The sequence below is a fragment of the Protopterus annectens genome, chromosome 16.part0 (genome assembly GCF_019279795.1).
Source record: "Protopterus annectens isolate FY-2018-M chromosome 16.part0, PAN1.0, whole genome shotgun sequence".
Lineage (NCBI taxonomy): Eukaryota > Metazoa > Chordata > Ceratodontiformes > Protopteridae > Protopterus > Protopterus annectens.
Genome location: NC_056750.1, coordinates 669018608 through 669041348, shown reverse-complemented (window position 1 = coordinate 669041348; position 22741 = coordinate 669018608). Strand labels below are relative to the sequence as shown.

At 36.6% G+C, this 22741-nt stretch overlaps 1 protein-coding gene across 1 annotated transcript in view; it reads right to left on the bottom strand.

Annotated features, from left to right (window-relative positions):
* LOC122790350 (P2Y purinoceptor 4-like) overlaps nucleotides 1-19408 on the bottom strand; it is a 37745-nt gene extending 18337 nt beyond the window's left edge. The window contains exon 1 of the mRNA XM_044057866.1: nucleotides 19316-19408. The gene's annotated coding sequence lies outside the window, so the exon portion shown is untranslated. The remainder of the gene's footprint in view (nucleotides 1-19315) is intronic.
* Between the last annotated feature and the right edge of the window lie 3333 nt (nucleotides 19409-22741).

Sequence of the window (22741 nt, the reverse complement as noted above, 5' to 3'; positions counted from 1 at the left end):
ATAACAATTCCATCATGTTTATTAACATGAGTTCAGTATTAATCATTCTGGTGACATAAAGGGACTCAGCCCTGGTGACTCATGTATGATTAGCGGCTTGGGTGACTGATGGAATGGCAGGAAGGGAGGGGTGAGCATGGCCATCATGGGTGGGAGGGAACTTGTCAATGATGCTTCCTAAGGGGAGGTGTGGTCCAAAGAGGGGAGTTGCCTTTGGATGTATTTTACAAGCATGGGGGGGGGGGGTTGGCAGGGAAAAGTAATGAAAAAAAAAAAACAGACACAGATGACTAAGCTTCCAAGATGCCCTTTGGATCCTTGACCAGATCCAGAAATACCAAAGTAAGACTGGTGTGGAGTAGGAGGTTGGCCGTCTGGTAGACCTGGAGTGGATGAGGGGTACTGGGGTCTGGACTGGAAGAAAAAGTTCTTTGAGGAACAAAAACAAAACAAAACAAAAAAAAACACAAGTCCTGTACTAAAGTCTAAGACAATCTTATTAAGGCTTCTTCCATTAGTAGGTGAGAAATGAACCAAATGAACAGCAATACTACGAACTAAAGAAAACAAATACCGGGAGGTAGTAGCTCACAGAAACACCACAGTTCAGTGGAAATAAATCCAATAGTTCTTGATGAGTAAAGTCTAAACGCAACTTTATTACTGAAAAATAAAAGCGTTTTCGCTACGAAAAATAAACATGTAGCTTCTTCAGAGACAATGAATAATGCGTATCAGAGAAGTTCGCGCCAAATGATACATTTAAATTCAGGGAGGAGATTGTTTAATTACGTCATTTCCTCCCTGGCGCTCTGCATCTCTCTCTAAGTACTTTAATTACAAAGTCCATCAAGTCTTAAACACTGCATAACAACAATTAATTATTAATCATCACATAATCAAATCTTATATATATAAAAAATATTATATCTTAAAATGTTTAAAAATGTTTAAAAATACTGAATAAATTTGACATGGTGAGACAAAATACTAAAAAATGTGTATGGATAAACATAAGCATATTAATTCACTATTTATTTAGTATACCCTCTCATTTTTAACACAACTGAAATATTACAGTTGTCATTCAACCCAGGGCTATGGAATGCGTTAAGTTTAATTTGCCATTCTAATTCATAAAGCTCGAGAAGTAGTGATAGGGGCCCTCCTCTGATATTCATGGGAATATGATCGATTCCCATGAAGTAAAACTTATGATCAGGAAAATTCAGTACATGCGTAGCTAAAGCGTTTTCTTGTTTCTTAGTCTTCATGGCATAGGCATGCTCGTATATGCGCTGACGCAATTTACGATCTGTCTTGCCAATGTAGAAGGCAGAACATGAGTCACACAATGCTATATAAATTACTGATTTAGTATTGCAGTTAATTGTATGTTTGATAGTGTATTTAATATCATTAACATAAAAATATATGCCAACTTTAACGAGGTGGCACCAGTTACAGGTACCACAAGTTGTGGACCCTTTACATTTGGTAAAGTGTTGCTTTTGTTTACATTGTAATATTTCTTTTAAGTTCATACCTTTTTTGAAAACTACTCTAGGAAAAGAACCTAATTTCTCAAACAAAAAAGGATCACTTCTAATAAATTGCCAATTCTTGGTTAAGATATTGCAGATACTTCCTGCATCATTACTGAATGTTGTAATAAAACTGCTAGACATTCAAACTAATATGAAAAAAGACTTTACTATTTATAATTATTCTAATGTTTTATTACCACCTGAGCTTATTGAAATTCTGTCACGAGGCAACACCTTTGTACCTAGCTCAAATTTTGACCTCACCAAAACTATTATTGACCTCAAATGTTATGTGAGGAAATTGAACTTAGATGTGTTATTCAATAATTCTACTAGATTGCCTCACTCTGATTTGAAAAATCCAAGTACTTTTAACCCGCCTTTGCATGCTAGTTTGAATGTTTTTGAAAATGTCTGCGAATTAGACCTCAGAAACCTGAGAAACATTAATAGGTCTAAGAATGTTCTAAATATGACTAAAGAGCAGAGAACAGCTTTGTCTGACTTTAAACTTTTGCCAGTCAGAGCAATAAAACCAGATAAAGGGGGTGGTTTAGTCATCTTAGATAACAGTATGTACTTGGATAAAATGTCTTCAGTCTTGGATTCAACAGCATACTGTCCCTCATCTATTAATGAAATGAATGTAACACACAGGAGGATCAGGGGGTACCTTCGAGACATGTTTTTGGAAGGAAGAATCGATATAGATTTATACAATTTTCTAGACATTTCCTTTCCAAAAGTACCTGTTATGTTTGGTATCCCCAAGATTCACAAGAATCTTGAAAATCCCCCCATGAGAGCACTAATAGATGGGAGGTTTTCCATGACTTATAATAGTGCAAAATTAATTGACCACATCTTGCTTAAATATTTAAAGTCCATACCGTCCATCTGTAAAGATTCATGGACATTTCTTAGTAATTTAAGCGAAGTTCCTTTTAATCCAGCTTACAACTTCCTCACCATAGATGTGGTGGATTTATATACCTCAATCCCACACCAAGAGGCCACTGAGTGGGTTGAGATGAAATTACATGATCTAGGTGCAACTAATAACGAAATTAGCATCGTGACTGAATTACTTGGTATAGTCTTGGAATCCAACTTTTTCATATTTAATGACAAAATCTTTTTACAAAAACAAGGGGTAGCCATGGGCTCCCCCTGTGGAGCCAGTGTTGCCAACTTGTTTATGGCATTTTGGGAATACAAATTTATTCTCTCAAATCCCACATTTAGTGACCAGTTGCGCCTCTATACACGTTACCTTGATGACATTTTCATTCTATTCAAAGGTAACGCAACAGAGGCGCATGTTCTTGTGGATTTCATGAATCAAACGACTAATTTCCTCAAATTCACATATTGCTTCTCTTTTCAGGAGACTGAGTACTTAGACGTCCATTTGAGTAAAGATGATTCTATGGGAGTGTATTTGTCTAAGGTGTACAGGAAAACAACTTATTGCAATTCTATATTACATTTTACGAGTCAGCACCCTTTTAAACAGAAAAAAGCTATTATTAAAGGCCAACTTGTTAGAGCGGTGCGTATGTGTAATACAACTTCCTCTTTCAGTCAGGAATGTACTTTCCTTAGAAATCAATTCTTGAATAGAGGATACCCAGATACACTATTAGATGAGGTTATTATAGAAATTGAGGAGAAGAGAATGGTTGGTTTTTATAAACCATTACTCAAAACATCTAATGAACAAATAATGGTCTCCATTGATCCCGACTTATGTGAAGGGAAGTCGCCCCAACAAGCCAGCATTGGGAACAACAACCACTTTCAAGTTGCAAAAACTAACCTCTCTAGCAGTTTTATTACAACATTCAGTAATGATGCAGGAAGTATCTGCAATATCTTAACCAAGAATTGGCAATTTATTAGAAGTGATCCTTTTTTGTTTGAGAAATTAGGTTCTTTTCCTAGAGTAGTTTTCAAAAAAGGTATGAACTTAAAAGAAATATTACAATGTAAACAAAAGCAACACTTTACCAAATGTAAAGGGTCCACAACTTGTGGTACCTGTAACTGGTGCCACCTCGTTAAAGTTGGCATATATTTTTATGTTAATGATATTAAATACACTATCAAACATACAATTAACTGCAATACTAAATCAGTAATTTATATAGCATTGTGTGACTCATGTTCTGCCTTCTACATTGGCAAGACAGATCGTAAATTAAGGCGCATATACGAGCATGCCTATGCCATGAAGACTAAGAAACAAGAAAATGCTTTAGCTAAGCATGTACTGAATTTTCCTGATCATAAGTTTTACTTCATGGGAATCGATCATATTCCCATGAATATCAGAGGAGGGCCCCTATCACTACTTCTCGAGCTTTATGAATTAGAATGGCAAATTAAACTTAACGCATTCCATAGCCCTGGGTTGAATGACAACTGTAATATTTCAGTTGTGTTAAAAATGAGAGGGTATACTAAATAAATAGTGAATTAATATGCTTATGTTTATCCATACACATTTTTTAGTATTTTGTCTCACCATGTCAAATTTATTCAGTATTTTTAAACATTTTTAAACATTTTAAGATATAATATTTTTATATATATATAAGATTTGATTATGTGATGATTAATAATTAATTGTTGTTATGCAGTGTTTAAGACTTGATGGACTTTGTAATTAAAGTACTTAGAGAGAGATGCAGAGCGCCAGGGAGGAAATGACATAATTAAACAATCTCCTCCCTGAATTTAAATGTATCATTTGGCGCGAACTTCTCTGATACGCATTATTCATTGTCTCTGAAGAAGCTACATGTTTATTTTTCGTAGCGAAAATGCTTTTATTTTTCAGTAATAAAGTTGCATTTAGACTTTACTCATCAAGAACTATTGGATTTATTTCCACTGAACTGTGGTGTTTCTGTGAGCTACTACCTCCCGGTATTTGTTTTCTTTAGGTGAGAAATGAGCCCACTTATTTTACTTACAATAAATCAAGAATTATGAAAGGACATTATAAAAAGTTTCCAGGATTTTAGCAACATATTGGCATAAAATGTGTTAATATAGTGTCCAAGATGACACTCTAAATTGGCCCTAGGTGTGAGTGTGGGCATGTGTGTGTCTTCTGTGGAAGATTGGGCGCCGGGCTGGCAACTCAACACCGTAAAACTCCACTGCCAATCACGAGCGGACAAGGTGATCCTCTGTGGTGACCCCTAACCGGGAAAAGCCGGAAGAAGAAGAAGATAGTGTCCAAGATGAAAATAATTCCTTAAAAAGTGTGTTTTTATATTAAGCTGTTCCTCCAAGTAAATATTTTCCATTCCATTGTGCAGATAGCAATACCATAACTCATTATTCAAATGGATGCTCTGCTTTGTTTTCATCTTGAGAGACCTGGGGGCAGTAAATATCACAGAACATCAATTGTATTCCCTTTCTAACAGTTTAATTGAGAAACTCACATAATATAAACAAATCAAGACAATGTGCATCATTTAAAATGGGAATAGGGGAGTAGGAGCATAAGCTAGCTTGATGGATCCTATAGATGCCTTGTATACCTTTGCAAAAGAGCTTCCTGCTTTTATTCACACTGCCTACTAGTGCTCACATGAGTGGATATAAGCCTTTAAACTGTTTCCTACTGACCTGAAAATGACAGGCTGCTTACCCATTTTGCACTGCCTTTACCTGGAATCTTGCTTCAGAACACTTCACAGCCCTGTCTATAAAGGAATGCTTTCTGTTATACTACCTATTTATCCCCTTGCATCCCCTATTTTTATGCCTACCAGTACGCTGATTACACTTGGCAAAAAATACACTGCAGTATGCAACTTATTTATCTTATAAATGCTAATGTTTGACTCATATTTTCAATCATCATTTTTTGTTTAGTATGTACTTGACTCAGTGTGGTGCAACAGTAAGCACACTCACATTTGGTGCAAATGTTTGTGGGTTCTATTCCCACACCAGATAGTTAGAATGCTGACACTGCAGTGCAGCATGGGGGAGGGGGTGCTGCACTTCTGAATGTGGTGTCCTTCAGATCTGGTGTTAAACAGGTAGCTGCTCAGGTAGATGTAAAAGATTCCATGGCACCTACTGAAAAGAGTAAAGGAAGTTCCCCAATGCCCTGACCAAAATTCCCCTAGTAGTATAAAATACCACTCCGGGTTCCCCCTGAAAAGAGGCCACTAGCCTAGTGGGACTAACCCAGTCAACAAAGGATAAATAAGTGAATAAAATAAAATGTTAAGGTCCTATAATACTTCGGTATATGCTTGTCACAGAAAGCTCTTTGAGTGACTCATACCTATACATTTTGTGGTTGCTCACATCCACAAACAATAATACTAGTGGATGAAGAAAAAATGATGTAACAGTTTCACTATCAGAACATTCTTTGCACTTTCAGGTTCGTAAATGACTGACTTCCCTCATTTAATATTAAATGAAATAATTCAGTTTATAAGAAGTAAGTTATAAGATGTTAAAAGTGTACTGTCAGTACACAATTCAGCAGTCTAGGCAGATTAGTAATGACAAGCATAAAATAGGAGTATAAATTGCTAAGTGTGGACATAGTAGGGATTTAGCTCTCTAATTTAATTGGACTGGAGCTTTTCAGTCCAGTGAATGAGCTGGTAAGTAGCAGTTAATGGAGACATCTTCTCTTAGTTCTAGTTTCAATATTTTTAGCTGCTGTTTTTGGGTGGAAAGAACATGTGTGAGCATTGAATATTTCACAGGGTGGGCAACCTAAAAGAATGGCCATAGTCAGTCAGGCCAGGCAGCCATTTTGGCTATAGTGATAATGTAGAGGAGATCTCATTTGTTTCTAATGTTTACGATGAAGCCTTAAAAGAGTGGGTAGATGGTTACAGCAGGGTTTCCAGTAGTGTAACTGCTTACAGCAGGATTCTTCATAGTGCAGAAATAATGACTTCTATATAGATAAACGTGTTCAGTACCTTAATTTTGCCTCATATTTTTGTCCTGCCCTTAATACATTTTTTTTGATTTTTCTGGTAATTTACTGAAGGTTACAGTAAGCCAGCAGGACCAAACATCAGTTTCATACTTCTCAGTGTTTAGAAAATGCATGCTAATGAACAACCAGTTGTTTCAGTAACTTGTTAAATGAATCACAGTAATATTTAAACTTTATCCCTGACTTTGCCCCCCTTTGTTGTCCCCGCCCCCATTTTGTTTTTGACTTTGTTCAGACTTCTTCAGAAAAGAAGTTGAGGGGTATGCCTGTCTGTCTCATTTATTTATTTTCTTTTATTATATTGTTTACCAGGGTAGTCCACTGATCTCAGTGGACCATTTGCAGGCAGAGCCCGGATGAATAGGATTAAATAAGAAATGAACAAACATATTTACAGATACAACGATATGCTACAAAACATATACATATTTACAGATGCAAAAATATGCTACGATGTTTAGTTCAAGAAGCAGTTCACAAAGTCAAAACGTGGATGGAAAAATGTAGAGGAGATCTCATTTGTTTCTAATGTTTACGATGAAGCCTTAAAAGAGTGGGTAGATGGTTACAGCAGGGTTTCCAGTAGTGTAACTGCTTACAGCAGGGTTCTTCATAGTGCAGAAATAATGACTTCTATATAGATAGACGTGTTCAGTACCTTAATTTTGCCTCATATTTTTGTCCTGCCCTTAATACATTTTTTTGATTTTTCTGGTAATTTACTGAGGGTTACTGTAAGCCAACAGGACCAAACACTAGTTTCATACTTCTCAGTGTTTAGAAAATGCATGCTAATGAACAACCAGTTGTTTCAGTAACTTGTTAAATGAATTACAGTAATATTTAAACTTTATCCCTGACTTTGCCCCCCTTTGTTGTCCCCGCCCCCATTTTGTTTTTGACTTTGTTCAGACTTCTTCAGAAAAGAAGTTGAGGGGTATGCCTGTCTGTCTCATTTATTTATTTTATTTTATTATATTGTTTACCAGGGTAGTGCACTGATCTCAGTGGACCATTTGCAGGCAGAGCCCGGATGAATAGGATTACATAAGAAATGAACAAACATATTTACAGATACAACGATATGTTACAAAACATATACATATTTACATATGCAAAAATATGCTACGATGTTTAGTTCAAGAAGCAGTTCACAAAGTCAAAACGTGGATGGAAAAATGGAATTATGCTTAGCATAGCTTTTTGGGTAAGATGTAGCCACAAAGACTGAGATGGCTTACGGTATGAAGATATTAGAATACGCAAGTGAGAATAGCTGCAGTTAATAATGAACAGGCAGATTTTAGTGGAGATGGTTTGCAAATCAGTGGCATTTTTCTTGAGATAACAGCTATTATGGGTAGTCCATATTCAAGTTGAGGTAAGAGTATTCCTATGCTTATGGCAAATTTGGCTGGATTAGACAAAAGAGATGTTAGCTTGTTTGCCAAGAACAGCAGTACACTGATCTTTTTGCATGTATTTTGAATGTGTAGTTGAAAGTTAAGACTGGTCAAGCCAAATACAAAGGTATTTGAAGGATGTGGTAGCTTCTATGCTCATTGTGCTAATCATAATCAGTTCACCAGAACTAGACATTGTATTCTCAGTGAGGTCTTATCAACTTAATATAAAGAGAGACAACAACCTTGTGTTTTACTACTGGTGTTTCTTATTACATATCTCAGTATTTTATATGTCAGCCATTAACAATTACATCTTGCTTAACTGGCACAAGATTATTTGATCCCAAAACATCAGAGCACTCCCAAGGTTACAAAACACAAAAAGCAGTTTTTGCAGTTAGACAAGCCCTCATGCACTTCTGAACTATATACACATGTGTGTGTGTGTGTGTGTGTGTGTGTGTGTGTGTGTGTGTGTGTGTGTGTGTGTGTGTGTGTGTGTGTGTGTATATGCATATCTATCTATCTATCTATCTATCTGTAGCAATTCTGAGGTCACACGAACTTGGACAAGATGGAGAAAGTGCTGAAAGTATGAAAAACACAATCATCACCTTCTTACTCTTCTCTGAGTCTGGCTGTCATAGGAGAACACTGGCAAATTTAATAGGTTTGACTGTTGGTCAACAATTTGGTGACAAACAATAGGGCCCTATTATTTTAATAACCATCCTAGCTCCTTTTCACATTAATTACTTATTTTTTTTTAGATTATCATGGCTAGAAATTAATGGATGAATCTCACCCTTTTGACTGACTTGTGCATGTTCACTTTTTTCATTTCTTTCAGGAGACTTTCTAATAAGAATGTACTATGATCTCCCCCTTTTCCGAACACTTTTATTTGCTGTTTGTATAATCCCCCTTCCCTTTACTTCCCTTCTCTTCCATTCTTTTATTTGCTGTTTGTATAACCCCCCTTCCCTTTACTTCCCTTCTCTTCCATTGTTTTATTTGCTGTTTGTATAATCCCCCTTCCCTTTACTTCCCTTCTCTTCCATTCTTTTATTTGCTGTTTGTATAACCCCCCTTCCCTTTACTTCCCTTCTCTTCCATTGTTTTATTTGCTGTTTGTATAATCCCCCTTCCCTTTACTTCCCTTCTCTTCCATTCTTTTATTTGCTGTTTGTATAACCCCCTTCCTTTACTTCCCTTCTCTTCCATTGTTTTATTTGCTGTTTGTATAATCCCCCTTCCCTTTACTTCCTTCTCTTCCATTGTTTTATTTGCTGTTTGTATAATCCCCCTTCCCTTTACTTCCCTTCTCTTCCATTGTTTTATTTGCTGTTTGTATAATCCCCTTCCCTTTACTTCCCTTCTCTTCCATTGTTTTATTTGCTGTTTGTATAATCCCCCTTCCCTTTACTTCCCTTCTCTTCCATTGTTTTATTTGCTGTTTGTATAATCCCCCTTCCCTTTACTTCCCTTCTCTTCCATTGTTTTATTTGCTGTTTGTATAATCCCCCTTCCCTTTACTTCCCTTCTCTTCCATTGTTTTATTTGCTGTTTGTATAACCCCCCTTCCCTTTACTTCCCTTCTCTTCCATTGTTTTATTTGCTGTTTGTATAATCCCCCTTCCCTTTACTTCCCTTCTCTTCCATTGTTTTATTTGCTGTTTGTATAATCCCCCTTCTCTTCCATTGTTGTTAGTAAGCAAAAGTACTTATTTCTGAATACTGCAGTTTTCTGACCAACCACAACCATATATTTCAGTACTCATCTTTCTCCCTTTGTGATATTATCTTGCTTTTCTTATGCACCTGTAAGATGTCACCTTTCTTGATGGAAGTAGCTAGCTTTACCTTTACTTGACTTTACGTTGTGCACATCATTGTCACCTTTCTCCTTTGTTTCCTTACACTTCCTAAATAAACATTTTTTTTCAATAACCCACCTCATTTAAGAATCACAGCATGTCTTTCATTTTTAACATGTACATTTTAGTTTCTCACCAGGCCTCATGTTTCTGTGATGGAAGTTTAAAAGCAGTCCATTGTTCTTGCAGACCACTCTAATGCCTGCTATTGTTCTTCTGAAGTATTGCCACATTTTATTGAGGTCTCTTGCCCTGTTGTCCAAAAAAAATATATAGAGCAAAATGATGTAAATACTGTGATCCCTGATAACTGTATAATGCAGAATACAAAAGGACTTTTGCATTTTACCCTGAAGTGGATGGTAACTTTTGGAATGCTAAGGCTTTCACCACGTATAAAATCCTTATGAAATGTAGTTTTGCAGACGTTGATCATTTGCCACTTAGTCTGCTCTTTTGTATCACAACATACCCATACAGAACTGTCAGGAGTTATCTTATTTCATTGCCTTAAATTTATGTTTAACCTAAAAGTGAAGCACAATATTTGGTATCACTTACTCCCAAATAGCTATCCACCTATAAGTCTGAGATGGTCTGTCACTTTCTACTTGACAATACCAGGTTCAACACGGCCCTTTCTCCTGTACAGGATCTCTGAGGTCTACCCTTGATAGTTCATTAAAAGTAACCCCATTTTCTAATGTACATTCAGGATGATCCAGTTTAGATTCTTCTCTCCACTTTCTCTCTCTCTGTAAATAAATAGATTTAAAGACAGACAGATGTTTTATTTACATATTCTCTTAACTTTGTATTTAGACTCTTTAATTGCTGGGCTGAAGCTGAAAATGGTCGTTCTGGATCAGTGTTCTTCTCCATTTAACAAATGGTAAATAATTAAATAAATGTTGTCTCTAAAAATTGCACACAATACATCAGCTGTGGTCACACTGGCATCTTGTAAACTGATATCCCTAAACCTGGAGTTAACTTCCCAAATATATTACAATATTTTATTTGTTTTATCTACCACCTTTCACACTGCTCAAGATGACTGTTTGTCACGAGAATTAATATTCGCTGATTTTTTTCCTAGATAAGTTCCTAAATGTTTACTGTCTTATACTGTATGTGACATTGTACATTTCTTTCACTAAACTTTAACTGACAGCAGTCAGATAAGACAAGAAGCCTCTCCAAATCCCTTCTCGGGCAAGTGATCCCTACCTACTACAACACCCCAGAATTTACTGTTACCTGCAGATAAGTTAACCTTGGCTTACATTGCCAGTGTAACGTCAGACAGATGCACATTAAACAGTGTGAGCCCCAACAACAATCCTGCAGTACCCTATTAGTTATACTTATTTAGTTGGATAGTATGTGTCAATCACCATTTTATGTATCTCAAGAATGTAGTTATTTATTTATTTATTTAATTGAATTTGTTGACTGTGGTAGAGCACTGATATATATGACATGTGCTATGTCCTAGATGGTCCAACTCAAAGCCCTGTGACTATACTCAGTATCCTACAGACTGCTAAGAGGTGACCTATTTGCCTGGTGTACAAGGCATCTTACAACCCAATACTGATGGACCTACTGTACAATAGGTAAGGCCAATCTAACACCAAATGGGATAGGTTAATTAAACATCAAAAGGGAAACTGGCTAGGCTTAAAATGGCTGGCAAGGGCAGCTAGCCTAGTACTTATTTACAAACCTATAAACCTATGGTCAATTTCTGTCTCAGCCCAGGAAAAAAAAAGATATAAAATAATGCAGTTGCACAAAAAGTGCAGGAAGTAATAAACTTATAAAGTTTCATTTAATACAGCAATATTCCAAACCATTATATACAAAGCAATTGTACATATACCAGGGAAGACAACAGTGTATGTATAGACAAAACATTAGTTATAGAGCTGTTAGACAAAAATTAAGCTGACAGAGGGTTGCAGTGCTGAGATATTGTAGTGAAGATATGTGTTAGAAAAGGCATGGTGAAGTTATGTTATCTGATTAGTGGTACGGCATTCGCAATTTGCTGTTTTCTAGAGATGGGATTTTTCACTGTGCCTAGAATTTTGGGTAGAAGGGTGTTTCTTTAGGGGGATAGATTCCAAAGTTTAGGACCTAGTATGGAGAAGCAGTGATCTGTACATTGGAGTTTTGTTCTAAGGTCTTGCAGTAAAGGTGCCAAGTGGTCCAGATTCCTGAAGCTGTAAGGTGGGGGATCTCTCATTAATTTAGCTGATAGGGGGAAAAAGTATGGTTACATAAAAACTAAAAAAAAAACAAAAAACAAAAAAACAATCACATGGAAGGCAAAATCATACACAGAATAAAAATATTAAAAGTAGAATATAACTGTACAATTGCACAAAACTGCAAGAATGCCAAATAAATATTGTAAAACTTAAAAATTGTATTTAACTCAAAAAAACTTTAACTAGAAATTACTTGGGAATGAAGGTATGTGCCTCATCCATTTACAAATGTATTTATACAATCTCTTCATACTGGAATAACAAAAATTAAAAAACTCAAAAAAATACCACAGCAAAGCCACTCATAGAATAGAAAAAAAATGTTTGAGTTAAATACATATTTTAAGTTTTAGCATTCTTGTAGTTTTGTGTCACTGTATAGTTAATTTCTAATTTAAATAGTTTTGTAAAAGGTTGAATAGAAGTGGGCATAGAAGAAGGTCAACTCTTTGTTTGACTGGTAGCTGAATTGGTTTATGTAGTGTTTTGCAGTGATGTTCCTTTTTTTGAAAGAGAGAGTAGTGAATCTGCAGATGCTACTGTTGATGTTTTGAATCAGTGTTAAGTTTCTCTTCCAGGTATAAGCAGTAAATGGACGGCCATATTCTAGCTGGTAGAGGGGGGGTGTTTTTTCCTACTGTTGTTCTGGAAGCTTTTGAAAGGAAGGGAGAGATTTAATTGAAGCACAATAGATGTTGGTTTATCTCCTTTGTGTGCAGTCTAGGGAGAGGGCAAAAATAAGTGTTGGTTCTAAACACAGGTCTTTATATCTGAATGATGTAATGTCATTTTGCCCAATTATTGTTTGTTTTTTGAAAAGTCTAGATTTTGTTTTGGATGAGTTGAGTAGTAGTTTTTTGTTGTTGACCCAGAGGATTAGGGTGAGAAAATCAGATTGTACTAGTTTCTAAAGTAGTGAGAGAAAATGATTTGAGTAAAATAGGACCATGTCGTAAGCATAAAGTAGGTGACGGAGGAGGCGGAGATCAAAGGGAAGTTTGTTGAAGTAGATGATGAAAAGAAGTGGGGTTAGAATGAAACTGATTAATTTCAAATAGCTACCTGTGAGAGTAAGGAATAGAGTTTGACACACAAGTGCTGATTTGAAAGTTAGGTTCTCAATCATGGCAGGGTGTCAGACTAATGCCTTTGACTTGCAAGTATTTAATAGCATACTGTGGTTGACTAGGCCAAATACATGGGTAAGATAAATACAAATAGCTCCAATAAGCTGCCTTTTATCCATCCCTAGTAGGATTTCATTGATAAAGGCCCATAAAGCAGTAAGCATACTACAGTCTGATCAGAAATCCATGTTGTTTGTTAAACAGAAAATTGGCGTTGGTTATATATTGTGCAATTTATATGTAGATGATTTTGTCTCAGATTTTACCAAGAATAGAGAGAGAGAGAGCGAGAGAGAGAATGGAGATCAGCTGGTAATGGGTGGGTTTGGAGGAGTGGATTGTTTTGTAGTGGTTTGACTATGGCAACTTTCCAATATGTCTGGCACAGTGTTTGTGTCAAGGTTACATATTTGTTTCAGAGGGATTAATATGTGCACCCTTCAGAGGTAAATGAGTGAGAGATGGATCCCATCTACTCCAGGTGGACTGTTGATTTTTATTTGTTTGAGCACTGGTTGTAGATGTTTGATTGTAATATGCTTAAAGTAAAATTGGGGAATATATAGGGTACATTCATGGATGGTGGTGGTATTTCAGATATTGGAAGAAAGTGAAGGAAGGATTTTGAATTCTGAGATGAAGTCTGAGGGTAGAATGTGGGAGTATTTGGACTGGTGGGATGTTTGCTTCCTACTAGCCTGTTTACTTTTCTTCATAATTGTTTGGATTTGCTAAATACCGAGTTTTTTTTTACTTCTTGAATTGTGTTTTGTGTTGCCTAGTACATTACTTTGAGAGATTCCTGAGTTGCAGTAACTATAACCTCGTTATCAGTAATAGAGTTAGCTTTGCAAGTAAGCCAGGCTTCGTCTCTAAGTTTAACACTGTTTATCAGGTCATTCTCTTTGGGTATAGCCTAGAGATCCATGGAAACTTTGTATCTTGGAGTTGTAATTATAACCCACACCTGTGCCCCAACCTTCTTCTTCATTGTTCTGTACAACAATGAGTCAAAGGTGGCCTTGTTGAAATTATTCCCTCTCCTACATTTGCCTTATGTCCTGGCAATATATAGGATTAGACCCCTACCACAGTAAAATTAAAAACAGATAAATCCAAAAGCAGTATATCCATTAGAATATCTCTGTCTACCATACTAGCTACTCAGTCATACAACTGTGCCCAATCAGTTTTCGATCAGTCTGACAGGACATCTTAATATAAATCCTGTATATCGTAACATAAATCCCAGTTGGCAATAATTTTCAAGCCTATGATTGACTAAAAATGAATTTTCTGTCTCAGGAGTTTCTTCATGGCATTCCTCACTAGATGTATCACACTGGCTGGCCTACCTTTCTCCTGCCATGCACAGCAGCGCTACAGTTCTCCCTGGGTCTTCTCACACAGTGACTCTAGAGTCCTTCCAGGGTCCCTGCCCATAGACTGTGGTAGTACTACAGAAGTGTTGGAGTACCCCTCCCTTATTCATTGATCTCTATAAACTGTACTGTAAGAGAATCAAAATATAGGGTCTATATTATAACAACGAATGATCAGATGATCGAATGTTGTTATACTGACCCCTAAACCATGAAAAAACAAAACAGTGAACAACCAGAACAGCAATTTTTTTCCCAGGGAAAAAAAATCGCTGTTCCCCAAAACAATAAAAAATAAAAAAAAATAAAAAAACACTAAACACTAAATAATGTGGGGGTGGGGGCTGTGCCCCACACACACCCCTACTTAAATATACCAACTCCAAGATCGCACTACAGTAGAAGAAATGGCACAACCCGGACGGACGGCCCAGCGATTTCTTTCCCTGGAAAAAAAATCACTGTTCTGGCCATTCGCTATTGTCCCGGTTCGACATTTAGTGTTCGCACTAACAGCGTTCGATCATCTGATCATTCGCTGTTATAAAGTAGACCCAAAATATACCCCACCTGAATGCTTATGAATTCTGGAAAGTATGTCAACCTGCTATCATGTTTTTTCCTCCCTCATTGTCCTGACTCACTCTTCAACTTTTCCACTGTTAAATATTCCACATATCACCTTATATTATGCATTTCATCTCACTACACATTCACTTATTTCCTTATGTCTAGAAGGGCTAACTCTAGACTGGGCCGAATACTTAAAATAAATGATAGATACGTTTCACAATGCCTTCCAAGACTATAGAAGAAGCTTCCCCTTATGATAAGAAGACAGGCATTGATTTTCTTAAACACCTTATACACACACACACACACACACACACACACACACACACACACACACACACACACACACACACACACAAATATATAAATACATAAGGCAGAAATTATCAATAAAGTGTGAAGCTCTTTAAGATCAGTAGGTTGGAACCATGGTAATCAAATCTAAGAATCTAAATCCCTTTACCTCCTTCATCGTTTCATTTATTTCAGGCCTTACCTGTCTTTTTTAACTGTCTTAAGTATCTGCTGAAGAATATTTGTTTCCCTTATGCTAGCTGTCATCTTCCATTCTAATTTTGCTTTAATGCACCATGACCTGGGGTAAACCTTGGTGCTAGATGATTATCACTGTTGAAATGACATCCCAACCCATATGTAAAAATGGGAAAAGGAGGTTGTGGTTAGATGAATGGATGGATGGACCTAAACTCCTCAGGGAATTACACAATGGACACAGTGCTTTGACATGATCATTAGCCTTCCTTTTCTGATCTCTGTGTACCATATATCGTCTTTATTTTCCCTTCAGTAAGTTTCCAAACTTCTCTTGTATCAACTGATGGCTGTTTCCTCTTCACCTTTCTAAAACCTACAAACCCATTTCTATCCTCAAATATTTAAATAAAGTGTCTTTAATAGAAACATTGTTTAAAGCATGTTAATTAAGTAAAACATTAATTAAACATAAGGCACATTCTGCATTAGTTTTCTTTCTTTCTCATACACATACATATAAATATATATATGAGTTGTGCGTGTCTATATATATATATATATATATATATATATATATATATATATATATACACAGTGGATATAAAAAGTTTACACACCCCTGTTAAAATGCCAGTTTTTTGTAATATAAAAAATTGAGACCACAATAAATCATTTCAAAATTTTTACCAAGTTTAATGTGACCTATAACCTGTACAATTCAACTGAAAAACAAACAAATCCGTTAGGGGAAAAATATAAAAAATAAAACTGTACAATACGCTGGTTGCATAAGTGTGCACACCCTTAAAATAATACTTTGTTGTGTGTGCACACCTTTTGATTTAATTACAGCATTCAGTCTTCTTGGGTACACACCCGCCATCGATTAAAGAGACTTTGATTAACCCCAAATAAAGTTCAGCTGTCCTAGTAGGATATTCCTGACATTTACTCAGTTGCCTGCTACAGCAAAAGCCATGGTTCTCAGAGAGCTTACAAAGCATCAAAGGGATCTCATTGTTGAAAGGTATCAGTCAGGAGAAAGGTACAAAAACATTTCCACAGTATTGGATATACCATGGAACACAGTGAAGACAGTCATCAAAAAGTGGAGAAAATATGGGACAACAGTGACGCTGCAAAGAACTGGACGTCCCTCCAAAACTGATGAAAAGACAGGATGTAAACTGATCAGGGAGGCTGCCAAGAGACCAGCAGCAACACTGAAGGAGCTGCAGGAATTTCTGGCAAGTACTGGTTGTATACTACATGTGACAACAATCTCGCATATTCTCCATATGTCTGGACTATCGGTTAGGGTTGCAAGACGGAAGTCTTTTCTTACATAGAAAAACATCCAGGCCCGGCTAAAATATGCAAAACAATACATCAGGTTTCCCAAAAGCATGTGGGAAAATGTGTTATGGTCTGATGAGACCAAGGCTGAACTTTTTGGCAGAATTCTGAAAGGTACGTTTGGCACAAAAACAACACTTCACATCACCAAAAGAACACCATCCCCACGATGAAGCATGGTGGTGGCAGTATCATGCTTTGGGGTTGCTTTTCTTCAGCTAGAACTGGGACTTTAATCAAGGTGGAGGGAATTATGAACAGTTCTGAATACCAGTCATTATTGGCCCAAAACCTTCAGGTGTCTGCTAGAAAGATGAAGAGGAAGAGGAATTTCACCTTTCAACACAACAATGATCCCAAGCATGCATCCAAATCAACAAAAGAATGCCTTCACCAGAAGAAAATTAAAGTTTTGGAATGGCCCAGCCAGAGCCCGGACCTAAATCCAAAAGAAAATCTGTGGGGTGACCTGAAGAGGGCTGTGCACAAGAGATGCCCCCAGAATCTGACAGATTTGGAGTGCTTTTGCAAGGAAGAGTGGGCAAAAAATTGCCAAGTCAAGATGTGCCATGCTGATAGACTCCTACCCAAGAAGACTGAATGCTGTAATTAAATCCAAAGGTGCTTCAACAAAGTATTAGTTTAAGGGTGTGCACACTTATGAAACCAGCTTATTGTACATTTTTTATTTTTTATATTTTTCCCCTAACAGATTTGTTTGTTTTTCAACTGAATTCTACAGGTTATAGGTCACATTAAAGGTGGGAAAAGTTTTGAAATTATTTATTGTGGTTTCATTTTTTATATTACAAATAACTGGCATTTTAACAGCTGTGTGTAAACTTTTTATATCCACTAAAAGCAAAAAGTAATATAAGCATTTTTTGATTTATTTAATTTGAGTTTGGATATACTTATGAAACTGACCTTAGTCTTTAAAAAGTATCTAAGAGTAATTTATTGCTGACTTATTTTTCACAGTTTCTTTCCTGACAAAAATGTCTGACTGACTCAAAAGAATCCACAAAGTCCAAACAGATATATACTAAAAATGAGACAGAGACTGAGATGTGAAGAATAGGAGACAATAGACCAGATGGAGACATCAAGGAAGATATAAGAACGTATTTTTCACAGAAAATGTGGTAAATGACAAGAACAGCCTTCCTTAAGATGCTATACATTCCAGAACATGTGAGCGGTTGAAAAAATGGATATGAAAACATGATGCATTTCCTATGAAGAAATGTATGAAATTAAAAGAATAACATAAAATAAACTGTTAATCGTGTTATCTAGTAGTTATATCAGTAAGCAGACCTATTCTGCCTTCAGAATGTATGTTTTTTTGAGTTTTACATCTTAAGCATCTGAAAACCATACGCAGAAGAATTTAGAAAGCTAAACAGCTGAATTAAATGATTGCAGTCTGGACAGTTGCTATACACTGGCAAATAAATGCTGAATGTTTAACATAAAATGTAAGCTGCATCTAAACATTTCCTCTTTTGCCACTTTCCTATCTTTCATTCTTTTTTCTTTCTATCTCTCATGCATACTCATGCAGTCTTTTCTTCCTGTACTGAACATGCAGTTATTTTATTTTTTGACTACATTTGGTAAGCTGGTAAATGTACTGTCCCAAATTAACATTTTGGCCGTGATCCAGACAAAGTAACAGAACAAAGATGCAAAAATATAGAAATAAGCAAGAACTATACCAAATGTTCAGTCTTCTTTGAAAGATAGCAGCACCAGAATCTATGGAATAACATCACTACAACACCAGAATAAGTGCATATTGCACAAAATATAAGAAGCATTTATAAGCCAAATCCATTTAGAGTGACTTAAACTTTTGCATGCCAGATATCTCATTGCTAAGTAATACAGTAAACAAAGGATATGTATAAACCTATGTATGCATTTTGGTTTCTGAGTGATAGTGGGCAGGTTGTTTCACCTGCCCAAATCTAACTTTCTATAACAAAAAGTATTTGGCAAATGCATTCTTAAAAAAAACACACTGATCTTGTACACCATCTGACTTTATCTCCCTGGTAGCAGACTACCTCAGTGACCTTTTAGAATATGGCCACAAAACCTTGGGTTTTCTCCATAAGATGTTGCATTTTCCACAATACATCAAATAACTGTGCCCATTAGATCACTCAGCAATCAGATATCAAACATGATACCCTACCGGTCCATCATACACAAGTAACACTCATTCATTCGGTTGGGTGCTTCAGAAAAAAATCATCCTCTTCTTCAGAGACTCACCTGTTTTGTGTAATAGTATTACATATTATCTGGATGTTCCATTATTAAAGGTGACAATTTTAAGGAGCGTATGCACTTGCTGTTGTTTCCACTTGCTTGTGAAAGTCAAATAAAGCGATCAGTTGTAAACACTTGTTTTTTTTATTTTAAACAGAGAAATGAAACTCTTAGAGGTCAGTGGGCTTCCTAGCTCTTGTGGCTATCTAAAGCACTTGGAACACATCCATTTTCTTCATTAATAAAATTGAAACTAACATACTAGGAACAGGCTGCTGGTCTACTGCACATATTTAGGCTGAACAATTTATAATCAGTAAAAAAAAAGTATGTTAATAGCATGCAGTGCACTAATGCACAGTTTGGGCCTTTTATTTACAACCACATATCTTCTCACATTTCACTAGTTATGTCAGATTGGTAGATGTCATTTTATTTGTTTGTTTGTTTGTTGGCAGACATAGTCCATTTGAGCAATAGCCATTGGCAATGGGGTATTGACAAGGAAAAACTCTACTGGGTAACACAAAGCAAGTACAGTTTACAACATAAAAGAAAAATAAGACATTTTTGAATGACTCATAAAGATATTAAAGCTATTTTTCCTAACAATAAATACAGAAGTGCAGTAATAAGTATAAACGTTATGTTACTTACACAGATACATTTTATTTATGAATATTTAGAAGCATTCATAGAAACATGAGTTAGGTTTGTATATTAACCAGTTACATACACAGTGGCATAGAGTACGTGTCCAAAAGTGATGAATGGAATATGTTGAGAGACATGGTGAGTGAAGTCATCCCACTCTTATGGAGATCTGTCTCAAGTGTGCACCTTATATAAAAATTTAAGGACATGTTCATTTTTTTCTATGCAGAGCAGGGAGGAGAGAGCAGCAAAGTACAGGTGAAATTAGCTGCAAAGTAAGAAAGCACTGTTTGCATTTTATTTCAACTTCCTAAACTCAATGTTTGCATTTTTATACAAATACACTCCAATTATGACTACCCTACAAGCTGGCATTCAGGATAGCTTCCCCATTTGCTCCACCCTTCCTACAGTTTTGTGGGAAGTTCACAGTGACTAAATACGTGGCTGATGCATCACAAAGGTCTTTTGTACAATTACTGGGGTAAGAAATCAGACAGTCTACCTTATGACCTTACATTTAACTATTAAATACCACCCTAGCTACTGGGACAGCCCATTCAGATTGAATATCAAACCAGGCCAGTGAGACTTCTCTTGTTTGCAAAGATGCCTTGTGTCTAGAAGAAGCAGTCTGGAATTTGTAGCATCTACACATATTTGGTGATATCACTGCACATGTGAGGCTGTAAGCTATCACTTTGTTTTGTATGTTTTCTGTCCCACCAAGGGGCTCCATTTAGCTCATTATGTCCACAGGAGAGTATATTTCTCGTTTACTCAAAATGCACTGCACACTGGAATCTTTGGGAAGTGTTACCAGTCATTCCCAGGAAACCATATGATAACACAGACATGTCCCTTTAATTACTCTTGGCCTTATGGTCACAGTTGTTTCTTAGAGCACTTTTAGGAATGCTGTTTGTATCATCTTCCTGCTGCATTCTTACCAAGTCAAAATTAGGTCTGTCACTATAAAAGTATAAGACATGTTCCATTCCTGCCTTTTTTCCTGATAAGTAATTACATTTGCCTTTGTTTTGCCATGTGCAAAATCCTAGGTCTCCCTCAATATGAGGGGCAACTACCCTAGGCGCAAAGTTTTAGGGGGCATAATTGGCCATGATCTGATCCTTCATCCTGATTTCAGATCACTCTTTAGTACAACAGTGTTTTTAAACAAACAATACTGTACTTGTGGCCAAACCTGAGCACTATACTGCTCCAGTTGTGGTCTAAACTGTAGCAACTGCAAGCTGCATTATAGCAAGTGGTTTGCTACAGCTTAAAAGTAACAGTTTTTTTATCTGAAACCTAAGCACTGTAGTGCTCAGTTCAGGGTATAATCTGTAGCAAAGTTTTCTTAAAAAAATAAATAAATAAAAGAGAGAAAGAAAGGAAACTCTTTTTTTAAATGGAAGCTGTGGGGGGTGTTACAAATACTCACTACAGTTTAAAAGAAATATATATATATTTTTTTTTTACTAAAAAGTAACAAATGAGGGTCCAGCTGGGTGGAGAAATAGGACCTGGTTGACTCCCACATTTAAGGAGCCCCAGGTATCTGATTGTGGGCTTTTTTGTTTGTTGTCTTTTTTTGTTCTTCTATTGAAGAGCTGGGGCAGGAAGGAAGGAAGTGGTGTGGCATGTGTCACGCCACCTGGTTGGTGTGCCAGACACTCTTTTTTCTGTTCTTCACCTGAAGAGCAGAGGGGGGGTGTAGACTGGGTTTTGTCTGTAGGAAGGCAAGTGGCATGCAGAAGTCCTTTTTTTTGTGCTGTTCACTTGAAGACTTGAAGAGCTGAGAAGGCAGGGCACTACTTCATGGGACCAGCACGGGGTGCTGGTTAAGCCAACTCCCCTTCTGAATGAGGGTCTGTAAAAATGGCAATATCTTTTAAACTGGACTGGACTGTTGTTTATATTTTTACGTATACTGCTGCTAATTTAGCATACTGTTAATTTGAGGAGCAAATCTGTACTTGACAGTAAGGTATGGTTTGTTCTTATAACAAACTACTTCCAGGCAACAGTGCTGGGTTCCATCTTGGATAATAAAATCCATCAGCATATTTTCTGGAAAGATTTCTGCACATATTTTCAAAATAACTGTAGCATCCATTTTGGTGCCAGACCAAGGTTAATGTTTGGTAAGGTTCCTTAGACTCCACTCTCATGTATTTCAGCTTTATCAAGTCCTCAGGCAGTCCCACCCTGTTTTATTTATAGCATAACTACATTTTTCCATATATTGGTCCTAGTTATTAACCTCTACTCTATCTAAGCTTCTAGCTTCCCAGAAGGAAAGTAGGCTGACCTGTTTCAACCACAATTTTTACCACACGTCATTTATCTCTGAAACTCAATATAGCCCAGTTCAACAGATGTGTCCTTTTACTAGCAGAAACTATAATGTTGCAATCAGACTCATGGTTCTAGTACAGAACAATGCCCTGCTACCAGGTAAAATTATTGCCTATGTCAGAATATCTGAGGTACAATGTAAGGTATCCTTTAAAGCTAGCATGCCTTTCTCCTGTTCATCCCAGATGCCCAAGGTTATATGTTTCTCAGCAGTTTGGTGATAGGACATTCTGTCTCTACCTAATCCTAAATAAACTGTCTCCTTGAGTAATTACAGATACCTTGGAATATTGGTAGTATATTGAATAGCCTCTCTTTTGCCAGTTTTGGAGTGAAGACTAGCTGGGTCTTTCCATACTGCAGATAATGCACTGTGCATTTTATTGCAACTGTCCTTTAATCAGCAGCAAA